Source organism: Hippichthys cyanospilos, chromosome 3, assembly GCF_059441005.1.
Source record: "Hippichthys cyanospilos isolate Australia breed blue-spotted pipefish chromosome 3, RoL_Hcya_1.0, whole genome shotgun sequence".
NCBI lineage: Eukaryota > Metazoa > Chordata > Actinopteri > Syngnathiformes > Syngnathidae > Hippichthys > Hippichthys cyanospilos.
In genome coordinates this window covers 6,046,332-6,063,447 of record NC_142371.1, presented here as the reverse complement: position 1 = coordinate 6,063,447, position 17,116 = coordinate 6,046,332, and positions in this window count along the sequence as shown.

Here is a 17,116-nt window from a genome sequence, read left to right as displayed (position 1 = left end):
GGAGAGATTTTATGTGATTGAGCTGCTGGCTGAACCAAAGCTATTGAAATTCAATGGTAACATCCTCCCTACTTGTAGTCAGAATGTCTTTTCCTCAATGTGTTTTTGTAAGTTTCAAGTTCTTTTATCGGCTCGAGTGGTAACTTACTGTCGAAATGTTTTTTGCTCCCTTGGTAACTCCTTTCCTGCTTGCTCCCTATGAGAAAATCTGGCATGGAATCGAGACAGGGGAACACCTGCTGTTTTTTTCGAACACACTCTTCTATCCTGAAATTAAAACCCAACTGAGGGAATACGGGGCTATTACCACTCTTTTTTTCCGCACTGAAACTCTCTCACCTCTTTTCATTTTTGCACAAGCTCTATGAGATTTGATAGAAGAAACAGGGCAGCCAGTCAGAAAAGAAATCAGGATCAACGTTCGGGGAAGAAAGAGTCTATAGATTTTTTTTTTTTTTTTTTTTTTTTTTTTTACATGTATAATGTTGCGTTATAATAAACTTTGCCCTGTGGTAGTGTGTATGCCTACTTATCATCGTTTTTAACGCTTGTCAACAAAAAAGTTGAACATGTAGTCACTATGTTGTTTTCAGATATCTCTTGGTGGTTTATTAGTTACCTTTCACAGGGCTCTCGAGTAATTCCTCAATGTTGGGACAAAATTGGGTTACACCTGTGCCATCGGCGGGGCGTCTGTGCGACAGAAAGCATGTTGGTTCAACAACAAACACACATTAAGCACATTTTGGTCCAAACCAATCAGACATTGTGAAGGGTGCGGGGCTTCTCTGATTAGTCATGGTCCAGATTTTTTTGGATGTGCATAAGCGTGTGTGTGAAAGTGACGGTGTTTGTGCGTGTGTTTATGGGTGACATCTTTTTTTCTCTAAATACAACTTCCCAGGTCCACCAGACGCAATCAAGGAGATTGCCGGAGGCCCTATGCAGGAGAACTGTATGAGACAAATGAGGCAGTCACTCCCAGATGTCATCATTTGATGGAGATGTGTATGAAAGACAACTTTGTATCAATTGTGCATCAAATGCAAACCCTTCAATTTCTAGACATTACTGAATCAAGACAGGCAGCTCTTTTATTATTTCACTTAATGTAGTACTGTGCTGCTCTCCATGGCGAGTGCTGACAAGTGTTTTTTTCACGACCTTAGATTAATGCATTGTACACTGTAAAATCTCATTTAAAAAGGAAGGTAACACGCAGCTATGAGTACATTCAAAATCAATCTATTAACTTCTAAAAGGTCCAACTGGCCCAAGGACAGTTTGAATGTTTTTGTACTTTGTGAACATGTTGATTATATTTTCTTTACTGAACAGCGATAAGTCAGGTTAATTATAAAATTCTTCGTGAACTCATGTTGTGTGCCTCTTTTTTGAATATGAAAGATTGGTAAAAAGAAAAGGTTCTGAGTTCAGATGCTTAACGTCTTTTTTTGCATTGATTGCTTTGCTTTGTTGTTGCTGCAAGGCCATCTACGTACCAAATGTACTCAAAAAAAGAAAAGCTAAATAACCCATTGAACACTCTTGCCAAAACCTTTTTTCTCCACTCTGTCTTTGAACAGAAACACGAGTGAAAATATGCAAACATAAATATCCAAAGTTCCCGAAAAGCCATCCTTAAAAGTTCTAAAGTTACAAAGTAAGACTACAGCAGCCAGTCAACCTAGTCTGAGTACAGTAGTTACAGTAAATGTGTTATATTAAGACGATGAAGCATACAGCACAAGTGCACCCACAGTATGCTGTTGATGCAAAGTATAGATTCAAGTAGGTTTAATTGGGACTCTTTCCTGATGCTACACAGGATGTCCCGCCCATTAAAAAACTCCAAACTATGTAAAAGTAGACTATTTGCTTTTCATGTGTGAATTAAAACTTGAGCATATGTGAGTCCCAAATCTATCAATGACATGAATTCATGACTTATCCAAACACTTTTTGCTGTTCAGTCGAAGGAGCTAAATAAAAGGCCGTGCTGTGTTCATCTCTCACCTGTGCAAATGTCGGCAAGTAAACATGAGGGATCGCGTTAGTTTCATGTGGTTAGCCACTTCCTTGGTTCAGGCAGGTCTGCATAGGAGAAATAAGCCATTTCCTGGATGCTGAAAGAACCATATGCCTAACTGTAAGGTACTGTGATGTTTTCCAGATGGTTAGGATTAGTTGAATCTAGTCCTAGGCTTAGTTTAATTTTACTAATGTAATTATTTATTTAGTCTTAGTTTAATTCTTAATGTATTTTATTGCATTTTGATGTCCGCAAAAAAATGCATGTTGTGTTCCTTATAATGTTTTCAGTCACATTTTCATGGATTTTATTGACTTAAAAACATTCTAAGTATAGTCGGAAGATTATATACAGTTTTGATATTTAATACATTTCCCAGTGACTCAGGACGACAAGATGGGAAAGCAAAATCACGAATTAATAATATAATGATCTTGAGTGAGCACCTTTTGCCTCAGACAATACAACACACATCTCAGCAAATTGATATGCTGGTTGACTAGACTGTTGGTGTTGGTCAACTCTCTTTCAATGACGAAACCAAGTTATTGGATATTGGCAGGAACTAGAACACTCTCAAGCAGAGTATCCCAACCACACTCAATGGGTGACACGCTTGGTGAAGATGCAAGCTGGTATGTTTTTAGATCCTTGCTTCATGGAGTAATTTATTATCACCCTGAAACATGAAGTGTTGGTCACGGATCATTGGGATGGCTCTGTAAAGATATGCTTCTCTGCTTGTTACAAAAGGTCACCAGATAGCGCTGACATTCTGACCTTCCCCCAGGACCTCTCCAAAACAATAAAACTGCACATTTTAGAGTAGCTATTTAGTGCAAACAACAATAATCATGCATCTTGGAATGCTACTCCTGTAAATTGGATGGATTATTTCAGCACAAATAGAGTGATATCGCTTTGTGAAAAATATTTGAGAAAAATAGCATGTTGTAGTATTTGGAAAAAGTTAGATATTTTGTTTTTTATATGAATTTTTAAACTAATTACTGAATGTATCGATGGAAGAAGTGGAGAGAATGTTTTTATGGACTTTCATGAACTAATTTAAAGTACATGATTAGTTACATTACAATATTACTGTATTTGTAATGTAATGCACTACACTACAAATGCATTACTTTTATATTATTCTCACCACCATAACTGGCAAAATGGATTTGCCATTCTAAATGTAGCTCATTGCGCTCATTGCACATCCAGTGAAAGGTTGGTTTAAGCCTAAAAACAGTACAAATCATTTAATCTGTATTGTATTGTAAACCTTTAAAGAAAAGATGCAAAATCTTTTATTGTATTTTAATCCTTCGATGACTTATCTTCACTGCAAAATGATGCATTGTTTATGTTGTAGCTATGCAAAAACAGTGCATTTCACAATGTCAATGTTTATATTGAAATTCAAGTTCAGTTGGCTAGGTAGGGACAGACATTTGTAAAATAGGTGGTTTTGGTGGGGCTAACGTCAGCATCTAGCCTACATCATTGTTAAGGTGTTGAACATACTGGCAAACATGAGTTTTGTATGCTTCACATTGACTAGAACTATTTATAGACTATTGTTATTAGCAAATGTACAGTGAAAATAAGCCTTAGGTTACCGTGTCATTATTGCTAGTTGCGACTGGGATATATCTTGCTGGCAAGGTTTCAAAATGCTGGGGAATCCTCTGTGGAAAGCGGCAGCACATCTCCTAAAGAATCTTCTAACCTCCTGATGTCGAAGTGTCATCCCTCAGCAAGAGAGTGCATTCCTCTGCGTGTTTTGTTTTGGCTAAATTAATGTTACTATGGCCCGGCTCTAAATGGTTTGTCAAATTACTGGTCCTATTTCGTAAAGTGGGCGGCTCTTTAGGTGTTGTACACAAAGTTCACCTAATGATGACATTCTTTTTATATTTATCGTTTCCATCTTGTGTAGATATGGTCCATATTCAACCTGCTGTTTCATCTCAACTGTAGTAGATAAGCAAGTTAACATTTTGCCCTGATCTTGCTGTGTTTTTGGTGGATTTGGAAAAAGAAAACAAAAAAACCCCCCACCACTTTCAGAATTAAAATGAATTGTAATGCATGACGTTACTCTCATTTGTAACGAGTACAATACATTGGACCCTTGGGTTACGACGTCCCTGGCTTACGTTTTTTTCACATTACAATGTGGAACACTGAGTTTTTTCATCCCCTCTTTAAAGCATTTATCCCACTTTACAATTATCATCAACAACCATCATGACCTTTGAGGTTAGTTGTGTTTGTTGTTTTGCCTCCCTCTTGAGGCGTTTTTAGGTAATTGCTCCTATTTTCCGTTGGTGTCAAATTGCTTCCGCTGCAATGCGTCACTACAATGCTGGTCTGCTATTGGTCGGCATTTCAACTCTCTAAGATACTGGTCTACCATTGCCCAGCGTGAAGGGGTCACGAAGATGCTGGTCTGCTATTGTTTGGCACAAAGAGTTGATCTTGTATGAGAGTGCTTTCAATATTGTATTTATTTATGCATTTTAGTGCTTAATTCAAACTTGAATTGGTTATCCATGAGTCCCAAGATTGATAGTGATGTTAAAGAGAGAAGTAAGAAGATGATAATAGCAGGCTGAATGTATTCTGCTTTTGTCACATGAAAAATGGGACTATGCATATAATGTTTGAGATTGCAGTAACCGCATGGGACAAAATGGACATTTGTAACATATTTAATGCTATTGTAAAGCAGAAGTGCTATTCCTCCGTGCACCTTCCCTCATTATCAAGGCATTTACAATGACTCAAATTAAAACACCTATTAATCCGTCTGTGTAATCCCTCTTTTGCATGGTGCAGCCTATTCAGCCTCAGTGTGGATTAGAGAACACTGAGACCCCGTGTTGGTGGTCACTGGTGTATAACACCTCATAAAGATAATGCTGTGTGTACGTGGGTTTCTGCAAGTGCGCATGTGTGTGTGTTGTTTCTTGCTGTGCTGGTGGTCAGCATTGTAGCAATTTATAGTACAAAAAGTGTAAGAGTGTGTGTGTGTGCGTGTGAGTGCGTGTGTTGGGGGTGTGTTGTCCATGTGGATAATATGCTTCTTTTCTTTCTTTGTGGTTACCTGGTGAAGGGGAAAATCCCTGTGAGGTGGTCTTCTCACAATGTGGATTGCACAGAAGGCAGCCAGTAATAGAGGAAGCAGTGAATTCATAAAATAAGCCCCCTGACTGGAACACTATTTACACTTAAAGCGTTTAAGTTGGACAGAGGGGTGGTATTCATCACATATAAGGCCACAACTTTCATAAAGTAACATCATTTTCCTTTTATTCTAATTTTAGTGTGCATGTTGTTTTACACATGGAATCGAACCAATGGGTCGTGACCTCACAAAAGGAGATTTAACTGTTGTGAATATTTTGCTGGTGAAACAATTCAAACATGGTTCTATTTGAAAGTGGAACTTTTATGTGAAATAATTCAAACAGTTTTACTAAAATGTCTAAATATTCAAGTTATGAACAAAAACAGAGACGTAAAAAGTCATTTCTGTCATCATCATCAATCATCATTTGCATCATAACGCTGACAAAGAGTGTACCAAAATATGTTATCTGTGTTATCTGGGCCAAAGTGGTCCAAGAAAATATTCCTTTCTAGATAGATTTCATTTTTGTGCATAGATTTGATGGTCTGTTTAACAAAAGCCACAAAGTCAAGTATGCTTAAAATGAATTCAATTAATACACAATTATATACCATGCAATGATCTACCAGAGAGGCATTTTCAGTCAGCAGATAATAAACTGGACAAAAAAGAAAAACAAAAAACAAGTGACCTTCTCAGTTGCCAAATAAAACAGATTAGTATCTGATTACCTCGGCAAAATGTAAATGGACAAGCGGTAATGTTTTGATTCCTGTATGTTTGGAGAATGACGTAGATTAGGTATAAATGCACAAATCCTTTTGTACTGATTTGAGTCACTGAAGTCAATATACAGCATACCAGTAACTCAATGCCTCTATACTCAATGCCTCTTAATGGAACTATCTGTCTAATCCGAGTTTTTTTCAAGCCTGATATTGAATAAAATACAAACTAAAAGGAAAAAAGAAAACATGGGCTGTAAGACTTGTTCGATTTTTATCCTTGAGCCCCCTACATCAAAAAAATGTAATCACAAACAAAAAACATCTTACAAGAGAGAAGCACACAAGAAAAAAGGAGCACACCAGGAGCACACCAAGAGCACTCAAAAAAAAAAAAAAATACAGGAACCAAACCAATAAATTGCACTATATTAAGGTATGCAATGATTGTAGATGGGGATCATTACATCCTCAATTGGTGTTGTGAGTTAAACATCTGGCTTTAAAAGATAATGTGATTATCAGGTTTCTGGGTTCAACTGTTATTGAAAGCATATTTTTATGTTTTTAGTTTTATCCTTTGTTTACAATGTCTTGCAGACAATCCATTATGAAGCAGCCACTTTGTATTTATTGATGAACAGAACAGTTAGACCTTTTGTGTTCTGTTCATCAATAACAGGTGTTAAAGCAGTAGTGTGAAGACTTTTTTTTGTTTTCTTACTGTTCTGTTCGTGAATAAGTTAGAGTCTAAATGTTCCATTGTCTGTCTGCAAAAATTTGCAAAAAAAAAAGAAAAAAGAAAGAAAAGGATTTTTGCATGTTCCTTTTGTGCTCTTTTTTTATTGTGTGCATCTTTTTTGCATCTCTTTTGTAGGGTGTTTTTGTTTGTTGTTTGGGATTACCTATTTTTTGGTTTGCATAGGTTTTTTTTTTTTTTTGTGATTTGCTCTTTAGGGCTACCATACCCTACACTTGATATGTTAAGTACTTTTTTTTTCTGTGCCATGATCATCTTCCAAAAACACCCAAGCAGCAAACCGTGCGTCATTCTCTACTGCAGTTTACTGGAATCCTAAACCAGCACAGTAAACTAAAAATTTGTTTACCAGAATATCTTACAGTATTAATGCTGGACTGCTGTAGTATGGTCATGCTGGAAAAAAAAAAAAAAAAAAAAAACATGGGTGGGCACCCATAAAGTGTCAGGTACAGTGCTGAACAAAAATCTTCTAATCCCCCAAACGCTTTGCTGTTCATTATTATTATCCAGGGCAGTCATCCCAAATACATAATGCCCCCCTACCCTTCTGGCTCAGTCTGACAAGCTCCAACACTGGGTTTGATTTCCCTCCAACCTCCACAAAGCTATGATTACTTCATTCTCTTTTTTTTTTTTTTTTTTCAGAACACATGACCGATTCAATACTTGCATTATTAGATTTGACATTTGTATTTATATATTTATATTTCAACTAAAAGACCACTCACTATTAAAAGTTATATATATATATATATATATATATATGTATATATATATATGTATATATATATATATATATATATATATATATATATATATATATATATATATATTTTTTTTTTTTTTTTTAGTATTCTGGTATTTTTTTCTAGTATTCTGGAATAAATTATCAGGTTAGTTCTGTCAGTTTTTAATAAATTGACCTCCCTCCTACAACTGGTCTTACCAAGACAATGCTCGGTTTCTCTTCAAAACCAGTGGACCCAAGCACATTTTAAATGTTCTTCTCATACACTTACCGTATAACTCAGGAATGCATAGACTTCTATTGAAATTACAGGATTGAACGATTTGGGACAGGCCTACCAATCCTCAAATATCATTTATTCCAACTACCCCCTGTGAATAGAACCAATTTATTCAAATAAATTATAAATGAAGCATGGGTGAAAGATGGTGCATTCATTTATCTTGGATTTTCTATGGTCAGCTGAAAATGGTCTTATTAATAAATGTTTGGGAAAAACAGTTACTCGGCTACAAAGCGGTAGACCACATAGTCACAGAGCCGGGTCCTTGAATGCAGAACACATGGAGCGCAAAAGTCGCCAACACTCTGCTGACTCAGAAATACAGCGTTCCAAACCTCCTTTGGCATCAACAGCACCATGAAAAACTGCGCCAGGACCTTCAGAGCTATGGCTATGCAGCTGCAAGCAAATTGTCCACGTTAAATCACCAAGCAAAATACTAAGACAGAATACTGTTAATCATTGAGAGCTGAACCGAGGCACAAACAAATTGTGAGAATTTCTCAGGGGTTGGTGTTTATTTACTTTAAGAAACATCTTCATGCTTTAAAGATATTTTTCACGATTGTCTACTTTTAAATTTGTGGTAACTGTTTGGGGAAGACCCTGTTCTATGCCACTGTGGCTGAGCCTCAGTGCACAAAACAAACTCAGCAACACATTATTGAGGAATGGTTGTGTTGTATCAGAAGCTCTCATATAAAATAAGTGATTGGTTCCCTCACGAATGCCTCAGTGGATGACATGATATGGATAATTTACAGTTTGTTTTTCAATTAGGTATAAACCCCATTTCCAGTTAAATGAGATACAATGTTTTGCATATTCTTTTTAACCCATAGTCAATTTAATACACTACAAAGGCAAGATACTTGATTTCTAAACCGAAAAACGTTTTTGTGCAAATGCTCACCTATTTTGAATTTGATTTTTCGATCATTTTCAATAAAAACAGAGGCATGTTTACCATTGTGCTGATATTGATGGTTCAGTTTTAGGTTCTTGGACATCATTGATTCTTGGTAAATATAAATCTTTAGTGGTCCTACACTTTGGAGCATTCGTTGTTGTATTTTCTACTCCGTAATGTGACACACATTTTCAATGGATGAACGTTGGAAGAGTTGCTCCAAAGTATATGTTCTTTTAGCCTTAATATTGCCTTTCAAATGTGCCTGTTACCAGATGCCATCCTCAGCACTAATACACCTGCACACCATCACAGATCCTGGCTTTCTTCTTCTTCTTTCTTTCTTCTAGGGCCAGGAGGACACGACATCCATGAAATTCTCAAAACAATTTGAAATGTGGACACATCAGACCACAGCAAGCTGTCTACTTTATGTCATTCCAGATCAACTCAGGCACAGAAAAGCTGGAGGTATTTCTGAGTGTTTTCATTGAATGGCTTTTGCTTTGCACGGTCGAGATTTAACTTACGACAAACTGTGTTAATTGACATAGGGTTTTTGTTATTTCTGAAGTGTTTCTGGTCCCACCTGAAAGTATAATAAGCCCAATGAGGTTGTTTTTTTTTTTGACGTCTCAACAGAGGTATTGAAGTTCAAGTGTGTTCAATGTAGATTTTCCTTCTTAGGTACAGAGGTTCCTCCTGGTTCACAAAATGCAATGATGATGTTATAATGGACCATAAATTATTAAATCCCTAATTTTCTCACAATTGTATATTGAGAAATGTCCTTGAACTGGTGGACTAATGCTCATTTGTTCACAAGATCAGGAACAACTAAGCCTTGGGGCACAGATATGGAACACCAGTCATCAAGGGCTGGTATTCTGGAGGTTTTCCGGTTGTCTCGCCCCTACACACCTGTTTCAAATGATTAGCTCATTAGCAAGCTCTGTAGGATCTTGAAAATCATCCTAATCGTTTGAATCAGGTGTGAGTGAGAGTGAAGGTTATAAAACATGCAGGACACCGGTTCTCGAAGACCAGGGTTTGACACCTTTGCCTTAGGGGATGCTCATTTTATACCCAATCACACTCACCTGTTTGCAGTTAACATGTCCACCTGTGGAATGTTCCAAACAGATGTTCTTGAGCATTCCTCAACCTTCCCAGTTTGTTTTTTTAATAATGTGTAGTAGACATCAAATTCAAAATGAGAGAATATTTGCCAAAGGAAAATAACATTCAGTTTGAACAATAAAGAAACTGTATTTTCTTTGCCGTATACTCAAGTGAATATTAGTTGGAGAGGGCTCACAAATTATTGGATTCCGTATTTATTCACATTTTACACATTGCAACATTAGAATTGGGATTTGTACTTGATGAGGTTACACCTAAGTTGTACTGTCCAATATATTCAATCTGTAACACACGGACAAACACATTATTTTGCATTTACGTTTAAACAATCACAAACACCACCATGGTACAATGTGTATTTCCTTCTGGCAAAGAAAAAAAACTAATGACCAGAATATATTTTACACATTGCAACATTAGGATTGGGATTTGTACTGGATGAGGTTACACCTAAATTGTACCGTCCAATATATTCAATCTGCAACACATGGACAAACACATTATTTTGCATATATGTTTAAACAATCACAAACAGCACCATGGTAAAATGTGTTTTTCCTTCTGGCAAAAAAACTTTAATGACCAGAATATCATTTTGTATACAGCCAAAACTGTTAACAGAAGAAAAACAGGAATCTTAGTGACGCATCGCTGTTCCATCTGTTTGTTAGTCAGCTGGCTGCTCCCCAATTCACAGAGGTTGACAAAGAAAATTGGTGCAATTATGATTCTGGGTAGAGGATTGTTCAGTGATGCAGAAGTGATTCAAATTGTGAAAATATATTCCTATATATACACGTGCAGCCTATCCAGGTTAAACTATCTTTGTGAAGTATTGTTGATGTGTTTTTATTTACACTTGGGTAGTGAAACAAAACTTTAAGTATGCCAATGCTTTGGCATTCAGGATCATTTAATTATTTAGCTGCTGGTGTCTAGGCCTCTCATTAATACTTACCTACACCAAAATCATTAATCTATCCTTTGGCCTTATTTTTTCCTCACACCCCCAATTGGTTTTCTACATCTCTCCTCACTCACTCCCTTGACATTTGTCTCCCTACATCCTCATTTCTGCTAATGAGCCCACTTAAATCCATGCCAAAACACAAATAGGAAAAGAAGAAATAGGTACAGCTCTCACTAGATGCTGTGTTTGTTCAAGGATTCATCATGTGAGCTGTTTTCAATAAATAATTGATGCAACGCTGACTTTTGTCTGCAGACGAGACTTCAGGACATGAATTATGCATTGTTATTCCTGGATAGGGCATTGGAGGGACAGTGTGTCTCAGCATGTGTGTGTTATGTATGTGCGTGTAACAATGGTTCACACACTAACTAGAATTTGTAAGACTTATCAGTCAAAGCACCAGCATTGACTGAGCTCGTGTGATTACACATCTGACAACATTGATTTGTTTGTTCTGTGTAAATACATGCAAGTTCAGGTTTCAAATTTCACAAAAGTTCAAGAGTCACGCAATTGCACCTTGGAGCCAAGGGTGTCCAAACCAATAATAATTTATCCCATATAATAATAATGAATGAAAGCAGGCAGGATAGAGGCCTTCGAAGACCAGGATTGGACAGGCCTGCTTTATCCCTTGCACTCTCATTGGGACAACGTGTCCCACGTACAGCTTTTCGAAAATCGCAGTGGGTATAGGAATCGTTTTAATGATACGAAATGGCATCCCAGCGGTTGATTATGCAACCATCTACAGATTCTAGTGGCATTTAGCAACTTTTCCATATACAGTACAACAAGCCAGTGCTGGGCCGACTGTCAACGAGGTAGGTTGCGTTTTCTTGTGAAGTAGCGAGCTAGTACTGCGGAAATATGCTATATATGTGTGATACTACAGATTACACTGATTACTATGTATTGTAGGCGTTTGGTTTTAGTTTTCACTTCTCTGGCACCTTTTTGTACCAGTGTCATGGTCTATGGGGTACAAAGTTCCAGTGATATTTCTTGGTGGGAGAATGAATCCCAGTGGTGTATATATACAGTAGGTATACATTTACTGTATATTCTTCATGTTTGGCAACAAGTAATTTCCACTTCTATGGCACTTTTTTGCACAAGTATCACATTCTATGGGATCGACAGCTCCAATGGTATTTTCACGTACATTGATAATACGCTACTATAGACCTAATCTATGGAAGTGGGATTTTTTATTTTTTTTTTTTACAAATTTTCAGTGTCATAGACTTATAAAAAAGTAATATATGCCGTGAGTTTTATTTTTTGAGGGAAATACAATGATAGTGAAAGGTTAGGAAAATGTGATGAGCTGCTTTGTTGGAAATAATATTAAGACTTTTTTTTAATCTTATATCACCATTATATTAACTCCTGATTGGTTGAATAAGGAATATTTTTTTCTTCCTGTATGTGCAGTTGGTTTTCACCAGAGCATTTGGCTACAGTATTTTTCCATTTGATTACTATTCTTTCCCTCCTCTTTCTTTCTTTTTTGCTGCCCTGCAATCATTACAAGAACAAAGGACGCTATATTCCCACAAACGGTGAAAAGGTCCCACCTGCGATGCTAAAATGTTTTCATCTGCTTCTTGACTGCTGTTGCAAGGGAACACAAGGGGGAAAAGGAAAAAAAAAAAAACATGATTGAATATCAGAAAACAAGGAATAATTCCAAAGAGGAGAAGACTTCCGTCCGCCCGCGACAGCAATCATCAGTGATCTCCGCTGTCATTTCATTCTGCTGTAAATAATTCATCAAAGGAAACAAACGCGAAACAAATATGCAAATACAGCTAAAAAAAAAAAAAAAAATCCAGCAACATCAGCCCCTGCTACATGGAAAGAGTAGCAGTGGATTGTTACCATTGCAGGGGATGACTGGTTTATTTGAATTCATCGTTTTATATACCTTGACAAGTACTGAAGTCACATGTTGTGTTCGTGTGTGTGTGTGGTGGGGAGTGGGTAGTGCTGGGGGTGCTTGATTGAGGAGGGAAGTGAGTGGCAGTGGGGAGATTTAGTACAAGGGGTATGGAAGAGTTTTGGGAGGGGGAAGGAGAGACAGGGAAGAGGGGCTAGTCAACATTGGAAGGAAGAAGAAAGGGATTTGGGAGAGGAAAGGAGGGAGGGACGCGTTTGAGGGTGTATTCGTCAGTACTGTGAAAGGTAGCCATCAAGAGCTTTGATGAAAAGTGCAGGCCTTCTAAAGCTTACAGTGACAGCATATGATTTGGTCAAAGTATGAAGCTTTTCAAAGGTAGACATTCTCATTCATCCCCCTTGGCTTGAATAGAATTTTTTTGGCTGAGCTCTGGCAAAATTCGAAAAAGCTTTGACAGATTGGCTGCATGTGACTTACAGACACTAAGTCGACTGCAAATATAGAGCGCACGAAATGAATGGATTACATGAAATGTTTAAGCAAATGGTCTTAAATCAGGGTCTATTCAGAAAGCCACATTCTTATTAGGCAAATGACACAGGTCATATAATTTGAAGAAGAGAAACCTCATTTTCTTTGCCCTTGATGCGGAAAGGAGAGCCTAACACGTCTTTTAAAAGTTAAAATACATAGGAGCTTGCACTTGTCATATGACTTAAAAAATGTTTTCATAATTTTTTTATTGAATACCTAAAAGTGAGTTGTCTTCCTTTGAATGTCAAAAGGATGTTTTTGAAAGTTACTTTGCAGTTATTTTTACCCCAAATAAAAAATAAGTCATCATCACACACAATAACACAAAAACATTGGGAGCAAAAAAAAAAAAAATCCAGTTTCTTTAGCAATTTTATTTTATACATGAGGCGTATTATATCCAAAAAATGTGTTCAGAGTATTGAAACATCTCAAAACAGAAATGTTTGGATTTTTTTTTTTTTTTAAAAACAAATGTAATGATTATCAGTGGTGCCTAGTTCTTTATTAGCTACAGCAGTGATTCTCAACTACTGGGTCGGGACCCAAAAGTGGGTAATGGACCCAGTTAAAAAAAAAAATCATGTTTTTTTTTTTTTTTTTATTTGTATTTTTCCACTTCAGGTTAGAGAGGTACCCAGTTCCTACATGATAAGCTGCCTCACACTTTTGCCAAAATGATGCCCCCATAAACAAATACAATTCATCTCAGCTTCTGTGGAGTGGACGTCATTTAATTAGCCAAGCCTTGGCAACTGTGAACAAACAATGAGAAGTTTTTTTTTGTTTGTTTGTTTTATCCGATTAAAAACAAAACAAAATATATATAACAAACAAAAAGTCTGTTGCATGTAATTTAAAATGTCACTAATTAGTTGAATTTAACTCAATAATGACAATTTTATGCTTAAACATTGCAAACCACTAAATGTACAAAAACACTTAGTGACGCCTGTGACATTACATTTGTGATGCCAACGTTTTTATTTGCCATTAGTGTGTAGTGTTAAAGTTGCATGAGGTAAAATTGTTGTTCACTGTTCCTTAAAAAAAAAAAAAAACTGAAACAAATACAGGCAACCAGGCCGCATGTATTATTCGGTTTTGTCAGAATGTAGCCTCAATAAAATTTAAATCATATATTTACAATGGTACCAATGTATTCTAGCAGGTGAGAGTAGAATATGTTTACTTCCTTTTCCAGAAACTATGACAGCTGGTATTTCACCATCATTACAACAGATCTCTCATGAATGTTGTATACTGTGTGTTTCTTATATTTTGCAACACCTGAGAAAACGACTACTGGTGGGCCAATATACAGTGTCTGACATGATTTTGTCAGAGTGATGTTTGAGGCTTATTAGCAGCCTTGCTTACAGCAATCTGGACAGGCTTTCAGAGCTAACGCTCATTAAAATTAAGGGTTATGGTCTACTGTCCCAGGTCAGTGGTAACATGCCTGTCAGATGAAGCCCAGCATGAATTTGCACATGCGCGCACACACCACACACATACGCACACACACACAGTCAAATGTATTATGGTGGAAATACTTTTTTTTTTTTTAACTTCCAGACACAAACACACTCATGACTCAGCATAAGCTGAACCATGTGACGTAGACCCCCAGTACATGCCTTTGGGGCTTTTTCCTGATAACAGTCTAGGGTCTAGTTCATGGTGTAAAAGTCCAGTGGGCCGCTATCCTGCATTTTTTTCCATCCTTCTCTCTTAAACACACCTGATTCAAATGATTAACTCATCAGAAAACTTTGCAGGAGCTTGAAAATACTCCTAATCATTTCAATCAGGTGTGTTTAAGAGAGAAGCATCGAAAACATGCAGGATAGCGGCCCTCGAGGACTGGAGTTTAACACCTATGGTCTAGTTACACACATATACGCAGATAATAGGGTCTAATTTAGGTTCCCCATATCTGTAGTCCTCCAGAGGGCTAGACATCATCGGAAATATGTTGGTGGCCTACATAGTAGGAACACACACAGTCACAGTCACACCAGTGCATGATTTACACAGTCAAGACTTTGACAATGTTGCGGGGTCTCTATATAATTTCCACATAGAGACACTGTGTAAGTATAAGACACACAGACGGCACTGTATCATAAGCATATGTCATATTACCACCCACGCAGGAAAGCGTACACAAGAATGCATCCAAAGATTCAAATTAATAATAAGAACAATTTTGAAAGATTCAAATTGACTACAAATAAATATCTGGAAACAAGTTTTGAATAAACAGAAGATAACATTTTAAAATCCACACCTCAAAATAAACAATGTAAAGACATCACACATTAACAACATGCTGTGAAGGCCAACAACAAAACATACACACCAAATAGTACAGATGTAAAAGCAGTCTATAGTACGCTTTTATTTAAGGTTTTTTTGTTTTTGCTTTTTTTTTTTTTTTAGTGGTGGTTGCTACCAACTAGAATTAATAACTGTAACTATCTAAACAATGTGGTCTTTCTTTCATATTGTAGAAGCTTACTTATATCAAGAAGAATGATGGGAGTGAAATTACTTATTATTTTACTCAATTACATTAGGTCAAATTGTTTATAATAACTAATAAAATACAGTGGGCCCCCGGGTTACGAACTTAATCCGTTCAGCGGCTACGCTCGTATCTCGAATTGCTCGTATAGCGGGCAATCCAAACCCATGTTAATTCGTGAATGCGTGCAACGCGCGCAGAAGCCTTGGGTAAAAACGTCACACTATATACATATATTAAAATTGAGTGACATAATCTGCTGTACACTTGCATTATATAACTAATACAATGGATAAATGGCTTTTACCTTTGAAACGACGAGACTTGAACTGGGTGTAAGTAGAGGGGGGCAGAGACCAACGCTCAAAAATCATTACGCCGATAGTTATGCTATTGGTCTTACAGTGTTACAGTAACTCTTTCAGTCAGGGTGCAAATCACGGAGATACTAAAACATCATCCTCTTATTTCTTTAGAATTAGTAGCTATGTCTACTAAATTAGTAATTTTAGAAGCTATGTCTAACAGATAAAGTTTGCAAAGTCTTCACAACATTCCGTTTTTCACTCATTTTCTCTCCTTCCTTCCATCCTGTGCCATCAAGCTAGATAAAGGCGTTCGGCCAATAGCATATCGGCATTTCTGTGATTGACGTGTGACGCCGGCCAATAGCATCTCCGTGAGTGAGACCGGGTGACCTTAATCGACCAATAGCATATTCGCATCTCCGTGACTGACTGATAATTATTCGCACTTTTTTTTTAAACGATTGGAATGTATTGACAATTAATTAAAAAAAAACACACATTCAAACCAATGACAATTCTTTGTCCTGCAATCGCCACATTTAATTTCATGTCAGCTGTTTTTCCCTTTAGCTGTACAAACACTACACTTAAATGGTAATATATATTTAGACACCGTGAGTGAGACAGTCAGTGTGACGTTCTAAGAGCAATAGCGTTCACATTGCTGCCACAAGTATCTTCTGGTGATTAAAGTGACGCATCTGCTGAATTCAATGACGCAGTTAAGCGAGAACATTTTTACATACTCAATGGCTGGCATGTCAGATTGCTCGTAAGGCGAAACGTTTGTTCGTAAGTGGGGGACAAAAATCTCCGTGATCCACAGCTCGTAAGGCGAATTGTTCGTAAATCAGGGTGTTCGTAAGCCGAGGGCCGACTGTACAATTCTTGTAGCTGGTATGCCATTGAATTCAAACAAAAATGAGAGTAGCCCTTACTTAACCCCACAGAAACCTAACCTGAAAAAACGACACTAATAACTCAATGTCCCATTCTGTCTTCCAAAGCAGACTGCAGAAGATCATGATGATACTTTGCACAATCTACAGATTTAAGCAGAATTCATTGACAATCAAGTCTTTTGAATCAACAATTGATTCTGAATATAATCGTAGACTCAAAATT